At 42.9% G+C, this 18214-nt stretch overlaps 1 protein-coding gene across 8 annotated transcripts in view; it reads left to right on the top strand.

Moving 5' to 3' along the window:
• The first annotated feature begins 4736 nt into the window (after positions 1-4736).
• Positions 4737-18214, top strand: part of Dse (dermatan sulfate epimerase) — a 78725-nt gene continuing 65247 nt past the window's right edge. For 7 of the 8 annotated variants that reach the window (XM_087597914.1, XM_087597913.1, XM_087597907.1 and 4 more), the window contains exon 1: positions 5032-5171. The gene's annotated coding sequence lies outside the window, so the exon portion shown is untranslated. 8 annotated transcript variants of the gene reach the window in all.

Below are 18214 nucleotides of genomic sequence, written 5' to 3'. Positions count from 1 at the left end.
AGTTAGGGTGAGTTGCAACCCTAACCAGGTAAGGGCTGTTGATCATCCAATGAGTTGTTGACTCATCCAATAAGTCACAAAGGTCTACATGAAGATCAAGAAACCAAGTGCCCCAGGGTGGGAGATAGAGCTGTCAGTCTTTTTTTTTTTTTTTTCTGTTTTAGCTTTATATTTTTAGAGTTGGCAATCTTACCTGTTGCAGTATTAACAATCTGCCAGGTTAGATTCAGTGGCTGTGGCTGTTACAGCAAAGTGTGAGCAGCAAGCGATCAGGATCTGCACTGGAGTCGCAGTTTCAGTGGATTGACAGGGTATGGGGTGACCGTCGTCCATTGTTCTTGTGGCAGTTCATCTGGAAGTCTCTTCTACTAGGACCCCAACTACTGAATCCTCTCCCTCATGGCAGGCTTAATGTGGGAGTGGTGTATCCACATCCAGATCCCGTCCACCTTAACAGCCATCAGGGTAGTCAGGATCACAGTGTGGGGTCCTTTCCGGGGCAGTTCCAGAGTCTTGTAGCTATGTCTCTTGATCCAGACTTTGTCACTTGGCTCAAAGTAGTGAGGATTAGGAGGGGATGCAGATTCATAGCTTTGGCAGATAGATGCCTGGCCCTATTTGCTTTTTCATCCTGTGAAAAGCCTGTACTGCTTCCAGAAATCTCTCCTATTCATATTCTGCAAGAATTTCAGATTGAAATTTAGGTAGGAAAGGAGGGGGTCTTCAAAAAGGTATCAATCCCAAAATATAGGGGGTGTTTCTAGCCTTGTATAAAGCATAAGGTAGAAGAGCCATCGAGCCTCTGCCATTTTCAGGGGTTAATTTGGTCAAGGTTTCCTTCAGGGTCTGATTCATCCTACCAGCCCTGAAATATTGGGTCTGTAAGTGTACTTGTAATGTAATTTCCAATTGGTCCCCAGAACCTGTGCTAGAGATTGAGTTACCTGAGAGATGAGTGCTGGTCCATTGTCGTACCCAAGCAGGGTAGGGAAACCATCCTTGGATATGATGTCTTCCAGAAGCTTCTTTGTCACTAAGTTGGCAGTCTCCTTCTTTGTAGAGTAGGCTTCTACCCACCCTGAAAAGGCATCTATAAAAACTAGAAAATAATTATATACATGTGTTCCTGGTTTTATTTCCATGTAATTTATTTCCCAATTAGCCCCTGACCATTGACCCCAGATTCTGGTTCTTGGAGTGGCTCCTTGAGTGGGGCCTGAGGGGTTCACAGCCTGGCAGGTTGCCGGCACAGTCTGAGACTACCTGATCAACCAAGTGTCCTAAGTCAAATAATTCCTTCAGGTTTTGGTGACCCCGGTGTGAAGCTTGATGAATCGGTTGGGTGAGTTGCTTATCAAACTCTAGCAGTCAAAAATGACGCTGTCTTGCCAATGACCCAAGGATGAGTTAACACACAAGTTAATTATGATAACCCAGTTTACAATTACAAATGGAGCAATTTTGACGTGAAGAGGAAATCCATTGCAAGAATTGAAGCAAAGGTTCTGACCCAGATTGGTCGTCGAAACCCTCAAAGCAGATTTAAATTTAGTTGAGTGAATTAAACTGAAGGTAAGAAATCATGAACCTGTAGCTGGAGAGCTATTTGGTAGGCATGCATTTATCTAGAGACAAGAATAAAATAAGGACGATGAAAGAATACATCTTAAATTATTTTATTCAAATACTAACAAGAAAGGAATGCCTTTGCTTGATATAAAAGCAAATCAAGAGAAGAACAATTTTCTTTTTCTATCTTGTTTACAGTGAATGGATTAAGCACACACACACACACACACACACACACACACACACACACACACACACACACACCCCGACCTGAGTTAACTGTAGACAGAGAGTTATGAAGAACTTGCAAGAAAGTTACCTATTTCTCTAAGGCTTAACTTCTCTTGTGGAAGCATTTACATTTCTAAGGATGTCTGGCTTGAGTCAGCAAAAAGGTCAGTGGACACAGAAAGACTGAAGATGAACACGTAGAGGGGAAATTAACAAAAAATAAATAAATAAGAGCTTGTTTCTAAACCCAAGACTAGAAACCTCACCAAAGCAGAGAAAGATGAATGCGACCATTACTAAAGTCTTATCTGGTCACTGAAAAGGGAAGAGGCAATTAGTAGAATTAACAAGAATTCACTACATAGTCACTTCCTTTCTTGACAGTGTTGCTCCATCAACAGAGTGGACTTCTGATGGAGGAACCATCTGATGCAGCTGCACAGGAGAGGACAGGATCATTTGCTTTTAATCTCTCAACTGGGAGGGTCCTTTTCTGACTCTCTCAGGATGCCATGCCAATGTTGCATGCATGGTGTCTTTTGACAAGAGAAGAAGACATGAGCAGGTAATGTGGGTCCTCCCTGACAAAAAATCCTCAGCAAGAGCATCCAAATTCAGTATCAGTTGGGAGTAGATGATTACCGGCAACTTGCATGATGACGCAGATATTCCATTCAATTGGGTGGGAGAATTAACCATTATGTTAGTAGCGCAGAACATGCAACAAGAACCAATAGAATAAGACGGAGTGTTGAACACAAGCTGGAGTGAATGTAGGGTGAAGAAGGCCTGTGATAACATCCGCTATGGAAACAACAAACAAAGCTCCAGTGAATTGTAATACAGAAGTCAATGCTCAGAACAAAGCAGGCACACAACTTTCCACTCTGACTTTTAAATGAAACTGATGTATTTCTAGGGATCAGGTTTTAAGATGGACATTGGGCAAGGGAAAGGGAACAGAGATGGACATGCACTCAAACTGAAGCATTCTCCTGCAGAGTCAAGATTAGACATGTTGGGATTGGAGGCTGCGGGGAAGAGGCATACTGTTCTTACACAAGACCCAAGTTTGGCTCCTAGCACTCATTTTGGTTGGGCAGCTCACAAATCACTCTACATCCAATTCTAGGTGATTTAGTGTCTCCTTCCTGGTCTCTGTGGTCACCTGCATTCACATGCATATACCCACAGAAAGGCATACATGTATGCACATGTAATTAAAAATACACATAAATCTTTAAAAAAAATATGGCCTATGGAGTTCAGAAAGCAGAAGTGTAAATCTATTGAGCGGTATCATACCATAGAGTTCTTTGCAAGCCAGTGTCATCTACAGCTAAATTTCCAGGCAATGACATCAATCAAAGGTCGATGGGGGTTGGTAAGCACATGCCAATGGGTACTACTACCTTTAAAAATCTTCAATCTTGTCTGAACACTATGATTGATCACCTGATTCATCAGTCAGGTATGGGGTTCCATTAGAATTTATTAAAACTCTTTAATGATACTAAGATATTAGCTGGGAGGATCGGTAACTACAAGTTACTCATTGGGACAGTCAGTAAGCAAAACATTGTTTTCTCTAAAGTCACTTTCTGGTTTAAGAAGACAAATGGAAATTAACTCAGAATTATATACTACAGCTAGGCACTGACACAATTCATTCTACTAAAACATACCTTACTACAGTGCCTGGCACACAGCAAACTTTCAATAAATTTTAGCCGTTTTTGTTGTATACTTTGTTGTATGGAGTAACTTTATTTTACAGATGAGACACAGCCTCTGAAGGTGACTTAGCTTCCTAAGGCCCCCAGTAAACTGCAAAGTAAGGATTTGAATATTGCTTCACAGTTAGTACTACTCTAGTCAGAGCTTTCTCACCACAGGTCCGTACGGAATTTTATGCAAATTAGTGGTTTATCTGAGTTAGCATTTTAAAAGCCTAACAGTAGTATTTCTTTTCTTTTTAAATCTGTGGTGAGGAACCTCTCTTGATTGCAAAATCCTTAACCTTTCCTAGCAGCGTGGTTGCCTGGAAGCACCCTTGGGTCTCTATAATTTGTCAGGACTCGGAGCACTTGTAGCAAACGTGGTGAGAGCCCAGGGTTGAGTAAAACCGCCCATTCCGATGAGTTTTCTTTTCTTTCTTTCTTTTTTAAAAAAAGATTTATTATATTTATATGAGTACACTGTAGTTATCTTCAGACACACCAGAAGAGAGCATCAGATCTCATTACAGATGGTTGTGAGCCACCATGTGGTTCCCGGGAATTGAACTCAGGACCTCTGGAAGAGCACTTAGTAGCTCTTAACCGATGAGTTTGTACTGGATGGCTACTTTTCATTGAAAGAATAAACACGAGTTAGGTGCATTACACACACACACACACACACACACACACACACACACACACGGCGGGGGGGAGAGAGAGAGAGAGAGAGAGAGAGAGAGAGAGAGAGAGAGAGAGAGAGAGAGAGAGGAAGAAGGGGAGGAGGGGGAGGATGAGGAGGGGAGGGGAGAGGAGAAAGTTTCCCTTGTGAGCTGCAAAATCCAAAGGATCCTTTATCAGGATCCTTTGCTGATTAAAATCAGTTCAGTTTACAAAGGTTTGTTGCGATAGGATTCCCTGTATTTTGCTGCTCCACTCTAGGCGACAACTGCTTCGGATTAGGTGGATTTTCTCCCTTCCTCTTTGAGAGTAAAACTGAATTCAGGAAAGAGGGGGAAGGGAGGGAGGCGGTCGGGGTGTAACTATTTTGGAGCCTGGAGAGGGGATTGGGCACTAGCGTCGGTAGTGGGATTCTTTAAATTCTCAGCTTTCCTCTTCCAGAGCTTTAGAAACGAATCGGCTCCTCCTCCTCCGGCCTCCCGACGTTATCTTTCCTTTGGGTGCGATTTCAGAGTGGAACCTGAAGCTCATGTCAGGAGAAATCAGAGCTGTAGGAACTAAAGCGGCGGGGAAGGGCAGGCTGCGTGGGGTCCCGTGGGGTCCCGGCCGAAGCGACGGGAAGGCGGAACCCCTCGCGTAGCCAGGGTCTGGGGCAGCCGAAGAAAGCTCCAGCGGAGGTCCTGATCAGGCCTGGCGGGGGTCCTGCTCTCCCCCATCCCCATCCTCGCCTCCCAGGCTCTGCTGACGTTGCGGCTTCCTCCGCCCCGGGCCCAGCCCTGCCGCGGCCCGCCCTCCCTCCACCGAAGGTCTCCGCCCGGTCCTCAGGGCCGCCAGAGACTGCAGCGGCGCACCCCGGGCGCGGCGCCCTGAGCTCGGATGGCTCGGCGCGCGCGCTAAGGAACGGACTCCAGGGGTCCGGAGCTCCTGCGCCCCACGGGGACGCAGAGAGAGGACGCCCGGGAAGACGGAGCGGTGAGTGATGGGCTGGATTGGGCCCTGCTCTGGGTCTCGCTAGAGGAATTTTTCCTCCCGAGACTCGATGGGTCTTCACCGGACCGGTCCCTACGGGCCAACTAGAGCCACGTCCCTCCCTGCGCGTCGATTTCCCGGCGGACTGAGCATCCCGGGCCAGCCCTGCTGGCTCGGTGATCTCCTATCTGGGTGCCCAGCCCAGAGTCCCCCAAACTGCAGCACGGAGTTTAGGAACGAATGGCCCGGACTGGACGGACTCCCGGGGCTCCCGAGTCCCACAGGTTTGCAGATAGCACACCCACGCTTTCCCTTCCTTTGCTCTGTACAAATTATCTAGGGATGGTGTTGGTCGTGTGTGCCCTTGCTGGTTGTGCCTGTGCGATCTCCGGACCGCAAAAGCGCAGAAAGCTGCTTCTGAGTCACCCCCAGCCGCAGGATTCCAGCGCTCCAGAATCCAACACCCCAGGGTGATTGGGTAACCTCAACCCGAGGCCGCCTGGGTTGATCGGGGGGCCCAGGAGGCGGGCTTGACTCGAGCTGAGGAGCGCTGTAAGCGATGCCACATGGGCCCAGAATCTGTCGAGGCTGGATCTGAGCTAACTTTGTGAACTGAGAACTTTCTCATCTCTCCTTGGAGGCAACAGCCTCCGCTTAGCCCAGCTGGCATTCTTATTGAAACCTAATCCCTTGCTTCCAATGCAAGAGACCAGCCTCTTTCACCTGGAATTCTTTAGGTCAGGAACTGACACGTTGGTTGCTAGAGATTTTCTAGTAGATTCTTGAAAAATATTTGGTGTTTATTGCTGCTTGATCAACGATACCTTAAGGAAAGAAGAATCTCCTAGAAATATTTTCATATTCTTTCACGTTACAGAAATTTCACTTTTTTTGGTTTTTTTAAAAAAAACTTTATCTTTATTAACTTGAGTATTTCTTATTTACATTTCGATTGTTATTCCCTTTCCCGGTTTCCAGGCCAACACCCCCCTAACCCCTTCCCCTCGCCTTCTATGTGGGTGTTCCCCTCCACATCCTCCCCCCATTACCGCCCTCCCCCTAACAATTACGTTCACTGGGGATTCAGTCTCAGCAGGACCAAGGGCTTCCCCTTCCACTGGTGCTCTTACTAGGCTATTCATTGCTACCTATGAGGTCAGAGTCCAGGGTCAGTCCATGTATAGTCTTTGGGTAGTGGCTTAGTCCCTGGAAGCTCTGGTTGCTTGGCATTGTTGTACATATGGGATCTCGAGCCCCTTCAAGCTCTTCCAGTTCTTTCTCTGATTCCTTCAACGGGGGTCCTATTCTCAGTTCAGTGGTTTGCTGCTGGCATTCGCCTCTGTATTTGCTGTATTCTGGCTGTGTCTCTCAGGAGAGATCTACATCCGGTTCCTGTTGGCCTGCACTTCTTTGCTTCATCCATCTTATCTAATTGGATGGCTGTATATGTATGGGCCACATGTGGGGCAGGCTCTGAATGGGTGTTCCTTCTGCCTCTGTTCTAAACTTTGCTTCCCTATTCCCTGCCAAGGGTATTCTTGTTCCCCTTTTAAAGAAGGAGTGAAGCATTCACATTTTGGTCATCCTTCTTGAGTTTCATGTGTTCTGTGCATCTAGGGTAATTCAAACATTTGGGCTAATATTCACTTATCAATGAGTGCATACCATGTGTGTTTTTCTGTGATTGGGTTACCTTACTCCTATGCCTATGAATTTCATGAAGTCATTGTTCTTGATAGCGGAGTAGTATTCCATTGTGTAGATGTACCATATTTTCTGTATGCATTCCTCTGTTGAAGGGCATCTGGGTTCTTTCCAGCTTCTGGCTATTATAAATAAGGCTGCTATGAGCATAGTGGAGCATGTGTCTTTATTATATGTTGGGGCATCTTTTGGGTATATGCTGGGTCCTCAGGTAGTTCAATGTCCAATTTTCTGAGGAACCTCCAGTCTGATTTCCAGAATGGTTGTACCAGTCTGCAATCCCACCAACAATGGAGGAGTGTTCCTCTTTCTCCACATCCTCGCCAGCATTTGCTGTCACCTGAGTTTTTGATCTTAGCCATTCTTACTTGTGTGAGGTGAAATCTCATGGTTGTTTTGATTTGCATTTCCCTTATGACTAAAGATGTTGAACATTTCTTTAGGTGTTTCTCAGCCATTCGGCATTCCTCAGCTGTGAATTCTTTGTTTAGCTCTGAACCCCATTTTTTAATAGGGTTATTTGTCTCCCTGCGGTCTAACTTCTTGAGTTCTTTGTATATTTTGGATATAAGCCCTCTATCTGTTGTAGGATTGGTTAAGATCCTTTCCCAATCTGTTGGTTGCTGTGTTGTCCTAACAACAGTGTCCTTTGCCTTACAGAAGCTTTGCAGTTTTATGAGATCCCATTTGTTGATTCTTGATCTTAGAGCATAAGCCATTGGTATTTTGTTCAGGAAAATTTCTCCAGTGCCCATGTGTTTGAGATGCTTCCCCACTTTTTCTTCTTTGAGTTTGAGTGTATCTGGTTTGATGTGGAGAGAAATTTCACTTTTAATAGCTCTTTTTTCAGTTTTTACATTTTAAAATAAATGACAGTATCAGTGACGTTTTAAAAAAGATTCATTAGTATCATTTTAAAATTATGTGTCTATCTGGCAGTACGTGTACAGGACTACAGACAGGTGCCTGCAGAGCTCAGAAGAGGATGTTAGATCTGCCAGCCTGGTAGCTACAGTCTGTTGTGAGCTTCCTAGTGTGGGTGCTGGGTACTGAATTCCGGTCCCATATAAGAGCAGTACCAGTTCTTGACTACCAAGCCAATCTCTACCATGTATGAGATGAAAATTTTGTAGAAGATTTTAGACTATACTACTAAAGAGAACTACAAAATGTAACGTGCAGAGGAAAAGTAAAACAGGATCACCCTAGAATTTGTTCACACATCGCTGTTTTCCTTTAAGGACCCTGTACAGATGTGGTCCCTTTTTTTAGCGTAGTAAATTCTGCTCTATTAAAAAGGGAGAAAAGGTTGGATTTAATATGTGACTTACTTTAGTGACCCTCCTTGTCAGCTTAACCAATAGCATGAGTGTGGGTTAATAGGATAGGGAGGGTACATGAGAAATAGCCCCGACTTTCTTGGAGTGTCTTTGTTATAGAAAGAGAAATACATGACTAAGCAGTAAGTAAGGTGGAGGACTTGAGTGTCGAAGGAGTCCTTTAGTCATTGATTAGAATATGATATCAGTTTCAATTTCAATAACTACACAGAAGCACTGGCCTACAGAGTACATTTTAACATCCAGACTAAAAAGAGGCAGTGAAATCATCCAGCAAAAGAGTTTTTTTTTTTTTTTTTCTTTTTTTTTTCCCGGAGCTGGGGACCGAACCCAGGGCCTTGCGGTTGCTAGGCAAGTGCTCTACCACTGAGCTAAATCCCCAACCCAAGAGTTTTTTTTTTGTTTTTTTTTTTTTAAGTTCCTTGATAAGGAGGGAAATTGGCAGCAGGAAATCTTTGCAAGGTGGGGTTTTTAGGTTCACTTCCTGGTCCTACTGCTGGATGGATACGGATTTCACATTTCTCCCTCTGAACTTGGAGCCTTAGAAAGAAAACACATGATAAGAGATATATGGGTTTGCCCAATTAAATCAGCCTCGTCTTAGTGAGCAGTTCCTGTGCATGTATCTGCTTTAGTACTTAGCAGTAGTTCACAAATCAGCTGGTATGGGGAGCATTTCGATGAGGTAAGTGGTGTGTCTTGGGACAAGAGGTTGCAGTGCTGTCCTGGAGGGACCTAGGGACCATCCGTCACAGAACCTTAGTACTGTCTTAGTATAGAAAATTATTTCAGTCTCTGAGACAGCTTTTAGACAAATGTATTCTGGGATGAAACAAGGATTTTTTTTCATTTATATTATTTGTGAAATTTATGTTATTTGGGATATTTTGCTCTTTATTTCTTCTTGCCTTGGTTCCTCTGTGTTGCATGAGAGAAACATAATTCTCAACATTATGATTCAAACAAGTGGAGAGGGGCTGAGGGTTTGCCATCCTAAAAAAGGGAAAGTCACCTGAGGCGTTTCTATGACCAACAAACACTATTGAAAGAATGTCTGACATAGGACAGGGTCGTTCCTATTACTATATTTAGTGACTCGAGCTTTTCTCATATCGGATTTACATTATCTTTTCCTATAGTGATTTGCAGACTAAAACTCTCTGGAGGTCACTAAACTACTAGCAGATGTTTGAACTGGACAACCCGAATCTGTGTACCTGCAGCCTGGGGTGGACATGGGAATGAAGCTGATGTCTAAACCCAGTGTACTCACAAGGGAAATTATCTTCCCATAAAATCCATATGATGAATGAGTAACAGAGCGGGAAGTAGAGGGCAGAATCCCAGGTGCCTGAGACACTGCATGCAGTGGTTTGCTGGTAGCAAGAGTTAGAAATGGATGTTTCCAGAATCCTTCTCTACTGCCCCATTTTAAATGGAAGTTCTCTTCTAAATATTAGACTTGGTTTTGGAAGAAGATATTTATTTCTATGTGTATGATAAATAAATGTAGCCAAAGGCTGTTTGTTGATGTTCTTTGGTGTTCAAATGGGAGATTTGATTAGTTGGTGGTGAAATATTTCAGAAATAGAAGCAAACCAGAAAGTATTGGGCAGTGTGATACAAGTGGGTCATTACTTTTACTAAAACATCATCTATAAATCCATAAGCATTTAGTCAGGCAGACCAGCTGTGGGGAGACAGATCAACTTTACTTGGGGTGATTCAAGGCTTATATAGTTTTCGGGATGAGGGGCATGAGGGAGCGGGGTACATCTGAGAGGGGCAAAGGTCATTCATTGGCTAAAGGCTTAAAGTACCAAGATGCCTCAGTAGCATGGGGAAGCTTTTCAGGAATCTTAGGTGCTACCTGGATGGGTTCTTACCCAGAGAAAGGAAGTTGGACCCATAATCTAACTAAGGCTACATGACTTTCTGCAGATAGATTTGAGCTCCCCAAACAAGGTCAGAAAAGGAAAAGCTGTACTGGTAAAGATAGTCTGCCATTTTGCACCAAGCCTAGAAGGCTATCTGGGCAATGGTAGATAGGTTGGACCTTAATTAGCGTGGCAATGTAGTACTCTTTCATTTTGTTCAAAGCATCCTATTTAACACTTTAGCCTAGTGGAGATGGAAAGTGAGGTAGGTTCAGGTTTTGTCTTTATTTTAGTAGCGTGGAAATACTGAAGGTAAGGAACACAACCAATTTACAGGTAGTCTGTGATAAACCCTAAATTGAATGAGACAGACATAAGTTGCACACATAATACTACTGTGTCCTCTTGTAACTCCACACTCAAATTGCTAAGGGCTCACATTTCATTTTTCTGTAGATCTGTTTTATTATATTTTGTAGTTATGCTTCTTGGGCTTCTGCAACTATTTACAGATTCCCTTTTGTCCTCAAGCCCTCCTCTTCCACCCTCTCACCCCATCTCTGCTTGGCAAGGGTCTCATTGCAAGGCCTCTTCTGACGCCTGCAGAGCCCCAGGCTGCTTGCTGAGTTCTTGTGAACTAGCTTTGGGCTTTAAACTGCCTCAGGCAATCTCAATAGTGTTGCTAAACTGCACTATAAAAACAGGCTGCAGCCTTTTGAGGGCTGAACTTCTGGATTCTTTTTCAGATGCCCACAGACGTATAAACCTGCCAGAGGGAACTGATTCTTAGAGCATGTTAGGGTTAGAGAAGTTTTAGTTTGGAAAGAGAAGAAAAGATGGTGAGGCCATCTGTTTATTTCTTAAATGGAGTCATTTATAAAGTTCTTAACTCAAGAATAACACTGAATTTTAATGTGTGTTAAGATTATCCTGGGGTTTCCTTCTGTGTGTTTCAGTTTACTTGGAATCATCTAGAAACATGATCTTAGTAGGAATGTTAAACTGTTTTTAAAAGAGCAGAATTTCTATGGTCAGTAATATTTATACATTTTGATGAGAAGCATTTTATAATTGAGAATATTTGATAGTCAAGTTAATATTAGGTGAGCGAAAAATCCTGCTATTAAAATGTGACCAAGATATGTGCTACGAGATGTTACATGGTGCTGGGAAATCTGAACTTAGATCCTAATGTTTATGTGGACATTTTACTGACTGAGCTGTCTCCCTAGCCCCTTGTTAGCTTTAATTACACATATGACATATCATCTGTGGGCAATTAGCATCTATCGACTTTGTCCCAGAGTCAGAAAGTTTGTCCCTGAATGTCTACGTCTGCATGCCAAACAAAGCCCTTTAGAGCTTATTTGTAGAATTAATAGTGATTGTCCTCAGTCATTGTGGAATATACTAAATATATTAAAATACTCAGTGTTTTACTTAACTGACAAAACTACTTTTAGCAAAAATTGGAAACGCGTGGCATGCTGCAGATACTGATGCAGGAGGATTGTTTTGAGTTCCAGGCCTGGGTGTATAGGAAGCACAGAGTCATCCAGGACTTCATAGCATGGCCACTCTCAAAAATCAAGACTAAATATAAAAGACTTTAAAAAAAACAAAACAAAAAATGTCGAGCCAGGTAGTGGTGGCACAGGACTTTAATCCCAGCACATGGAAGGCAGAGGCAGGTTGATCTCTCTAAGTTTGAGTTCAGCCTGGTCTACAGAGCGTCTCCCTAGACAGCCAAGGCTACATAGAGAAACCATCTTGAAAAACCAACCAAACAAAAAAATTGAATAAGCCCTGGTCAATTTAAACAGCTATCATTTGAATCTTTCTGCCTGAGATATTTTCAGGTCATACACACATGCCAGAGGGTTGTAAAGTTGTATTTGTTGATCAAATCAAGTGCTTACATTTTTGCCTTTATGTGCAAGAACAATAGTAGCAAAAGTTACTACGTAGTAGGCATGTAGTAGACATACAGCACATATGGAAGAATCTCTCAGGAAAGTTGAACCAGCATTTTATAAACCTTTAAGTAATTTGTGAAGGAAATATGCTCACTGTTTGCATGGCTATAATATTTCCCTGATTAAGTAGCAGGCCATGGTCCTGTTGCTGTCTGGTGGCTGCTAGAAGACCAGGGTGTTTGCTCCTGTGTTAGTGCTAGTTGTATAAGTCTTGTGGAAAACCCAACAATTTTCAGATCATGTTTCTAATACAGTATAGGTTGCCTCTCTGTGGAATAACTGAGTAGAAGTCGTTTACAGAGTTCTCTTCTAGAGTGATGTGTGAAGAGGGATACTACATTTCTAAAGCTACTTATATCCAGAGGTTGCCAGTGACAGGTAGCCCAAGAACGTAAGTCACTGATGGAGGTCAAAAACTTTTCTGTGCCAAGGTTCAGCCCAATACACAGAACCAGAGTGAAACCAGGAGCCCGTGTAGGTGTTGGCCTTTCTCACAGTGCTGACTGAAAACTGTTTTTGAAGCTCTGGTGTTTTTAATTGTTTGAATGTATCTGTCCAGCAGTAGATTTCTAGAATTCCACAAATTCATGGAAGACTCTTTCTTTTAGCAGTTTAGTGACATCATTCCAGGAATTGTAAATTGGGCTCCTTTCTCCAGCCCCAGGGACAACCCAGCTGGGGCCAGATGACTTTTATAACTACTTGGTGTGGTTCTGCTTCTCTCAAGGGATGGGATGACCAGGCAGAGAGGAAAAAGTAGGAAAACTGAACAGTTATTTTTTCATCTTCCCCTAGGAAAGAGAAGGGGAAACAAACATGAGGCTATCTAAAGTGATTTCTGCTGACCACAGCAAGTCTCTCCTATGTTTTTATCCCTTAGGATGATTTCTGTAGGGCTTTAAGTTCTTTGGGAAGGTTTACATCCTGAAAAAATATGTGGTATGGTTTTCTGTTCATCTGAAAACTGAAAGTTGCTGCTACAGATTTTTCTTAGCAATTTTACTAGATCTAGTAGTAATTGGCCAGTTAAAGTAATACTGATTATATAGTTTCTAGAACCTTCATTCAGGCAGACACTATATGCTTTATTTTCTTCTTCAAGGAGGCCTTTTTTTTCTTCACATTTAAAAGACTTAAAGTAACATTTTATTAACAACCATTGACTTGGTAGACACATAGTTATTGCCACATTCACATTGTCTAACATCCATTTATTTTATCATATTATAGTTATTGCCATATTCACATTGTCTAACATCCATTTATTTTATCATATTATACCCAGCTCTCTTACCACATTTCTTGTTTTCTTCCCCCACCCCACCCTTAGTTGTCTTTAAAAGTCTTAGCATCAAGCTCCACTGTTCCATTGAACTTTCATGCATGCCTTATACTTTTCCATTTCTGTGTGGGAATTTTTGGTTTGTTTTGTCTTTGATGGTTATTGTGTTTTAATAGGTAGTATCTCATGTAGCACAAGATGGCTTGGAACTTGCTGTGCAGTAGGGAATGGCTTTGAATTTCTGACCCTTTACCCTATCTCTCAAGTGCCAGGTTTATAGGCCCATGCCACCACGCCAGGTTTATCTGAATCATGGTAGACTCTGATTGGCAGTCGTGAGGGAAGGAATCTCAGTTGTCTTACAAACATGCTTTCACCATTCTTGTGGTCACAATAGGAAGGCTGCAAATGCCAGAAAGAGCCTCTGGAAACGTCACATAGGAAGGCTCTGTTATAGCCAGAAGAAGGTGCTAGATTCCCCAGAACTGGAGTTACAGATGGTTGTGAGCTGCCATGTGGTTCTGGGAACTGATACCAGGGCCTCTGGTAAGGTAGCTAATGCTCTTAACCACTGAGCCATCTCTTCAGCCCCCATAGAAAGGTTCTTATAGGAATGCTGATGGTTAAAAACAATAAAAAAAACCCAATAATACTAGTGTTTAGAGACCTTGGGAACTTTGTTTCATGTTGTTTAAAAAGATAATTTAAAAAATGTCGATTCTATGGCTTCCAGGTGTTACTTTAGTTAAGATATAATTATGTGGAAAGTGCTGATTTTTGTGCATTTTTTTTCTATAGGAAATGGGAAATATGCAGTGAGCTGAGATGAACCAGTTTGGGGGATGCCATGGGCTAAAGATGGTCAGTGTCTTGGACAGTTGCCGTAGTACTTCCGCTTAGGGCCTGTGCTTGCCACAGTTCCTCCTTTTCAAGGAAAATTGGTTTGGAGTGTCCGAAGGCAACCTTGTTACCTTAGTTCATGGTGCCTTCTTTTGGTCTCTCTCCTTTTATTTCTTTTTATCTTTATCTGTTTACTTTATGTCTTCCACAATGTACAGCCTGTTCCCAGGAGACTACAGAACCACTAAGGACTGACCCGCTGATTTTATTTAACTGCCCAGTTATTCTTATACTCTCGTTTGAAATTTCAAGATCTGCCTTTCCCACCCAAGGAAATTATTATTGGGGCCACAATCTGATCCACGCATTACGTTTAAATTCATGAAAGTTTGTGGATTTATTATTATTATAGAATTATTCTATAGACTTTAGTGAAAAGTAGCTGAGTGGGAGATATAAAAGTAAAATTTCACCTCAACATGTGAAATTTCATCTTTGAAGTTTGAGGTTATTAGGCCTCTTCTCTTTGTTGGGGAAAGTGTGTCCAGCAGTGAAAATTTAAGTTACTGAATTGCCCTGGAATGAAAAGCCATGTAGTGTTGCTGGGCCAGCAGCGATGGAAGGAGGCTGTTACATAGATTCTTCCTTGTGCACCTACGATTCTTTTCCCCCCCTAGTTGGTGAAGTCACTCAGTGTTGGTTCAGTGACTGCAAGTTTTAGAAGCAGTGGATCTGTGTTATTTAGGAAAGAACACTTTGATGTCTAACTTTGTCCGGTGTACTTTTGAACTTGGAGAATTAAACACTAGGAACTAGGCCTGCATGATAGGAACATTGGAAGTTCTTAGTGTCTGACAAGTGTTTACCAGGCATTTTTGTGTTTGAAAAGATGTCTGGGTGGCAGGAACAGAGGAAGCATGCAAAACAGATATGATGTGGACTTTGGCCTTGAAGAATTTAAAATATGCTTGGCAGATAATGACTCTGGAGACTTAATGAGATCTGCTAAACTCTGAATGGACTACAGGGCCACAGGAAGGAAGGGACTTGAGAAGATGACAGGCAAGACAGATAGCAGCTGGGAAAGGATGAGGAAGTGGGCCCACAAGGGCTTTGTGCAATAAAGGGACTGGGTAGGACAGCACTGCAAATGCATAGGCCAAAGAGCAAAGGGACAGGAACAGGAGGGAGCGGAAGTGGAATGGCTGAGTTACTACTTATTATCTCCTTGTATGCCATGTTCTCTTTGCCCCTTCCTTCGCAATGCTTTTCACTGTGTCCCGTGTGTGTGTGTGTGTGTGTGTGTGTGTGTGTGTGTGTGTACACATACATGTATGCTCCATAGTGTGTGTATGGAGGCTGGAGTACAGCTTCACATGTGGGTTCTTTCCTTATCCTTTGTTTGAAGCCATGTCTCTTCGTTGCTGTTTGCTACTTCAGATGCTTGGGATTCTTCTGTCTCTAACTCCCATCTTGCCATAGGAACTCTAGCAGTGTAGATGCTCGCTACATGCCTGGCTGTTTATGTGACACAAACTCAGGTCCTCAAACTTGTGCAGCGAGACCTTTGAGCCATTTTCTTAGCTCTGTCACATATACTTGGAAAGGCTTGTGCTCGACACTGTAGGAGAGAGATGATTAAACCCTTGACTCCCACCAGCCTGTCCCTGAGTAGGTGAGATTTACCTCACATTCTGTTGGGATCCACAGAGGACAATGTGAGGTGGATATCTCTGTCAAATGGAGAACTGAATGCTTTTGGAAAGAGGCTAAATATGCAATCTCAGCAGTAAGGGTTTACTAAGGAGTCAGTAGGCAAATGAGTAGATAGGGTCACAGCTGTGCAGTAAGAGAAGCTGCTGCCTCCCAGCTTACCGTTAAGGATAGGGTTCTCTAAGTAATTGAAGAAGCTGGAAATATCCCTCAAACAATAAAGTTACTTGTGATGAAGATCAAAGAGAATATGTAGACAAATGGCAATTTTGAATGATGAAAGTGCAAGGGACACTCACAGTGTCACTTAGAAAGCCAAAGTGTCCCCCTGGATTGAGTAGCTGGTTCCAGCCTACTTGTGGATTGGGAGAATGTGACATTTGTCTTTGGCAAGAGAGCAGGACAGAGAGTAGGTGTCAGTGAAACAGTCAAGTTACATCATAGAACTTCAACTTGAAAGGATGTCTGTGGTCATTTGAGCCAAGACATGAGAAGAGCTTGAAAATGGGAGTCCTCTCCCACAAAGGCACAGAGAATTTCATCAGATTTGATCACAAGAAGCAACTAGGAGAAGCCAGCTATGAGTAAAAGATCGTTGAAGTTTGGGTAGCAGAAGTTACAGAGTAGAACAAAGATGTTGCTAGCATTGTTAGAATAGGATGCTAATGACATCGCAAAGGACACTTGACTCACCAAGATGAGGTTACAGACCCTGAGGTTAACATTCCTAATGTACACACCCACAGACACAAATATTCAACATTTGTCTGTTTCCAGCTTTGAGGTAGACTATATCTCCTCCTCTTCCTCTCTTCTCTTCTCCTCTTTCTCCCCCTTTGATCTTCTCTTCTATTCCCTTCTTCTAGTCATAACTTTTTGTGAAGTCCCTACTGGGAGCCTTGCTCATTACCACACATCTCAGCCCTGGGGCATGAACCTGTCAATCACTGCCTTATAGACAGGTAACTGACTTAGGAATGTCTGTGGGAGCACTTCATTTGTTCTGGATATCCAGGCCATCCATCCCTTCTTCTATATTCCTTTGTGGCCTCAGAACGTGTTTCCTGATAGAAACATGGCTATAAAATTACCATAACTTTCTTAGCACAAACTGAGGACAAAGTAATGGAAATGGTATAGAGTATGAATTCTCTAGATGAAATTCTTGAAATTAAACTTTAAAACTAGTAAAGCTAATAGTGCCTCTACACCAAACCATTAAATTGTGGTAATTATCACAGGAAATTTCACAATAGACTTTAAATTTCACAATAGAATGATATAAATAAGACGGATTATGCCAACATTATTCAACCAAGAGCCCATTGAAAGGCAGTGGATTGCATTAAACCTATGTAATGGACCAGGTGTCTTAGTGGTTTTTTAGAAAGACCCGAGAAGACTCATGAAAACCCTGTGAAGAATGTTGGGAGACAAGGCGCGTTACAGAAGTGAACTGTGATGGTAGTCACACCAGGCTCATTATTGATGTTATAGAAGGACAAGGGTAACGCCAGCCAGCCACAGGCAGCCTGGGGTAGACTAAGTGGGATGATTGGGAAGATACTGTGTATGACTGTAGCTCTAGGAAACTCCGGTGATCACCTTGAGCAGCCCTAGAGATGCCAACATTGTGGTATGATTTACACAAAGATGGTTTGTTTTGATAGTCAAAGGTTTTTATTGCTTCTTTGAGTTCTATTTAAATAGCTGTGGAGTTATATGAATAGCTACCTCTGAGTATTTAACAGCTTACATCTTGACATAGTAAATTGTTGCTTTTCCTAAATGTTAAGCACTCTGTATCCCAATTCTAGCCATGCTGGCCTTCTTAGTGTTGGTATTCTGTCTAAGCTCCACCCCCACAGCTACCTGGCAACAGCCAGGTATGCTCCGCCCCACAGTTGCCTGGCAGCAGTCATCTGTGCCTGACACTATATAAGGAGCTGCTTGCCCCCTCCTCACTCTCTTGCTCTTCTCTTCTCTGCCCTTTTGCCCTCTTCCTTTTTGTCCCTTCTCTCCCCACCCCTCCCTTTCCTCCATGTGCCCATGGCCTCCTCTACTTCTCCCCCACTTCTACTCTTCTCTCATTAAACCTCTCCATGCGGAACCATGTTGGCTTGGTGTGCTTTGTACGGTCACGAGCCGAGATTTAGACCTCAACACTTACTGACTCTAATGTTTTTCCCCTACTGCCACCATGATATGCTAATAACCCGTGAAGATGCCCTGGGAGGTTTTTAAATAGTGCAGTGTTTATTCCGAATTGCGATTGACCAGTATCACTCTAAGGCTAATGTGAGAGGGAAGAATT

Source organism: Rattus norvegicus, chromosome 20 (genome assembly GCF_021556685.1).
Source record: "Rattus norvegicus strain SHRSP/BbbUtx chromosome 20, alternate assembly SHRSP_T2T, whole genome shotgun sequence".
NCBI lineage: Eukaryota > Metazoa > Chordata > Mammalia > Rodentia > Muridae > Rattus > Rattus norvegicus.
This window is presented reverse-complemented; position numbering and strand designations above follow the sequence as displayed.